We start from the raw sequence: 4,248 nt of genomic DNA on the forward strand, positions 1-4,248 counted from the left end.
ACAGCTAGGTTTAGAAATTATAAAAACTATCTTCGGGTCGAAAAAAAACATGAACCAGAGTATAGGCCTATATCTTCTCCATATTAAGGGGACTATCCCTTCACGTTTTTCACGTTTTCCGATCAAATAATGTCATAGCCACTTTACGCATTTGTTTTACAGATGATCATTTTCTATATTTCTACATTTGGCTCCAGACGATTGCCGGGAAAAGGCGATAAATTTTTGTAAAGCGTTTCCGTTTACAATATAGAAATTTATTTTGGATATTATTGTTCCTGATTTTAATTTTGAGCTCTTTTATCCGACAAAAGGATAAGATCTGGATTTTTTCCCTCAAAACACCTAAAAAATTGAGGTCTTTTGAGGACAAAAAAACAACAACTCCAATACGAAATGTCAAAATTTTCAAATGATCGTAGGCTTTTCCTCCCAGCTACATTCACTTCAAGTAAATATTATTAGATTTATAAACTTTACTTAGAGGACTGTTAAATGTCAAAAATATCAATTTTTAAATATCGCGAATTAAAAAAAAATTTGATATCAGAAGGATATTCTTCGCACTCAGAATGTAATTCGATATGTCTGATGTGCCCTCATGTCCCACAAAAAATACTGTTACCAGAGCCCTTAACGAAGCATAACAATATGATTTGTAGCTCTATTTCAGGCTGTATTTACTTGTTTTCCTAGTGATAAAATGTCAATGACACGCGCAAAAGGGACGCCCTCCTCTTCTACCCTGTCTGCCTCTGCTTGGAGGTATCAGTTGGGGGTTATGGGGTGCATCGAACAGTGTCATCGCCCCGATATCTTCATGGCAGAAATCGCCATGGTAGGTTGAATCCACCGCCACGCATGGCCATTTTGTTCCGACCTGTTTAATAGTTTGAGACGCATAAACGGGACGAAGGACATCAGACTAAGGCTACTGACAATAGCCCGGTGAGTGGCGGTGACTGACCTCGCTAGTGTGTGAGTGACCATGGGACGCCATATGTCATCTGTTTTTAGACTGCCTTCACGATTGGCCTATACACTGCGCTATATAGTCGGCACATCAGTATAAAATTAGAATTATTGTCAATTTTTGAGTTCAAGACGCAAGCTTCTTTCTCAAGACGCTAGCTAACGACTATCATATCTATTCAAAATATATATTCAAGTGCAAGGACAAAATCATTTACGGGCGATATTAATCATTTTCTACCCATCCAAAGATTTTCGTCTCATATCAAACATGTGCATAGGACATTCACGTGTATCGATCCCGGGTATTGATTTTAGTATCTCTGATGCACCAAGTAATTATTAACCAGGCGATGTCGGTGTGCATCGTCTGTAAAGATCGACGCTCCGTGCTCGGATCGACAAGTCGGAGATCGAGGTTGATATATCCGAATAATATCATCGGTCTAATATTTTGTTTTCTCATGCAGGTTATTCAGATACGGAATAATCTCTCCCATATGAGTGTTAACACCAAACGGAATTTAACCAACACAAAACGAAATCAGTATTTCGATGACATCAGGAAGCTGGTAGACTATTTACATCAGCTCTATCCAACTTATTTCACATCAGAGACGGTTGACGAATTGAAGGAAGAAATTGAAAAGGTGAGTTGCCGAGTTTCATTTTAAAAATAAAACATAAGCAAAGTATAGAATCATTGAGATCAACACTATAACAGAAAAGGGAATATATGAAGAAGAAGAAAAAGACAGGAAAATAAAGAAGAAAAAAAGAAAGAAAAACAACAGAAATAAAACGGAAACAAAGATTGAATTTTTATTCAAACATACAAATGCAAAGGAATAAAGAAGTTAACAAATATCGAAGACTACTGGGGCCTTTATTTTTTTCTGTTTTTATTGTCCTGTACTTGGAACTGGTGGGTGCAGGCATCGCGTGAACGAAATACATATTACACAAACACCAGGGGCGTAGCCAGCCCTCTCTGCCAGGGTGGGTACGGGGGTGGGTAAGGATCCAAAATCTCCCCCAAGTTGATTAAGAAATAGATCAAAGGGAGTGAGCGTGACCTTTACTGGCGTGGGGTCCAGGGGCCCGCATTAGGGTCCTGGTGGGGGTCTAGGGGGTGAAGCCGCCCGAAGCTCATGGGTTTTGGGCATTTCTATACCATGAGGAGAAGCCTCCTTGCATGAATTTGTAATAGGGGTAGGTTAAACAGCCTTTTAAAAAGGGTGATGTTTCAAATTTCTTAGGGAACCGGCTTATTTGATGCGGCATGATCTCCTGAGCAATTTGACACCTTTTTCATCCAAATCGGCCAAAAATGAGAAGGTGCCGGCCAAAACAAGTATTTGGACAGGGGGGTCTGTTGGGGGTCTTAAAATCAATATTTTCATTAATAATCATTATTTTATGCCTAATTCTATTAAAGTTGGTGTTGGTTTGCATGTAATTGATGTCTAGAATTCCATTTTTGAAAGTTGCATAAAAATTGGAGTTGTCGTTTTCTTAAAATGGCCGTTTTACGTCCAAATAAGGATGTGAGGGCGCTTTGCATAAAACATGCACACGTTCTTTTCACATGAAATTTTAATGATGTCAGTAGGCCTATGAAGATAATCACATGTGACATATCCTCAAGAAATTTGGGCATTATATTTCTTTCCGTTTGACCGTGGCACCATTTTTCGTATTCTCAGGAAGCCTTCCATTGAAACGTACACATTTTAAAGTGCATTGACCCCTGTACAGTTGAATGGCAGCGTTCTATGAAATATTCAAATGGCTGCCAAAATCAAACCGTACAATGTAAATCGCTCAAATTTCTTGAGCAGGTACTACCTATGATTATCTTCATACATACACCATTGAAATTTCCGTTTTAAAGATCGTTTGCAAGTTAAATGCGAAGCGCCCTCATATCCTTATTTTGACGTAAAATGGCCATTTTAAGAAAACAACAACTCAATTTTTTATGCAACTTTCAAAAATGGAATTCTAAACATCAATTACATACAAATCAATACCAACTTTCACAGAATCAGGCATATAATAATGATTGTCGATGAAAATATTGATTTTCAGACCCCCCCTGTCCAAATACTTGTTTTGGCCGGCACCTTCTCATTTTTTGGCCGATTTGGATGAAAAAGGTGTCAAAATGCTCAGGAGATCATACTGCATCAAATAAGCTGGTTCCCTAAGAAATTTGAAGCATCATCATTCTATAACCCACCACTATTTGTAACGTTTTTATGTGAACATTTTACCATGTAAAAAATGTAAGGTTTCTTCAGTTTCTTTCCCCTTTCTCTCATTCCTTCCCCTTCCATTAAATTACTCCCCCCTAAATTACTTCCCCTTCTCTTCCTAAGTTCCCCTTCCTTCTCTTTCCGTCTTCTTCATATTCTTCCCCTTTCTCTCATTCCTTCCCCCTTCCATTACACTCACTTAAATTACTTCCCCCTCAAATCACTTTCCGTTCCCTCCCTTAAATTTCCTTTCATTCTTCATATTCAATTTCTTCCCCTTTCTTACACTCCTTCCCCTTGCTTCCCCACAATAAACATGCAAGTTGTTTTCTTTACCTCTCTTTCCCCTTTCATCCCCCTTTCCCTATTCCTTCCCATCCCTCTTAGGCTTCCCCTTTGTTTGTTTTTTCATTTCCCTCTTTTTTATTTATTCTCGTTTCCTCTCTGTTGCCTTTCCTTCCCTCTAGATCCTTTCTTTTCCCCATTCCATCTTCCCTTTCTCTTCTTTCCTTCTCCTTTCTTTCTTTTTTCCTTTCCTTTTCCCTTCTTTTCTTTTTCTTTCCCTCTTTCCTTTCTCTTTTCCCCCTTGCCTCTCCAAAATTTTCACCCAGATTTTTCCAGGGTGGGCGACTGCCCACCCCAAGCTACGCCACTGACAAACACAAATATTAAAACACCTAAAAAATATATAAAAATATTTATGTATATAATAGTTAAAATAGTAATAAGAATAACTATACCAAATTTATAATAGTAATCTGGATACTTCCTATACGTTACTAACGCACTGAGGCTTATTGGGTTTATTAATTCCTTCCATTTATTGCATTCAGTTGCAGAAATCATCTATCCTGGTACAGCCTAAAACCTCTGTTTTTGGTTGGCTGTTGGCTGTATTCGTATGTATCATCGGCGTTTGCATTTATGCTATCAGCATGATCAGTAAGCACCTACATAATTTGAGCGGTTTTGACATAATTAATGTGATTAACGAAAACTGTAACAAACAATATCTTCG

The sequence above is a fragment of the Amphiura filiformis genome, unplaced genomic scaffold (genome assembly GCF_039555335.1).
Source record: "Amphiura filiformis unplaced genomic scaffold, Afil_fr2py scaffold_30, whole genome shotgun sequence".
In the NCBI taxonomy this organism is placed as follows: Eukaryota; Metazoa; Echinodermata; class Ophiuroidea; order Amphilepidida; family Amphiuridae; genus Amphiura; species Amphiura filiformis.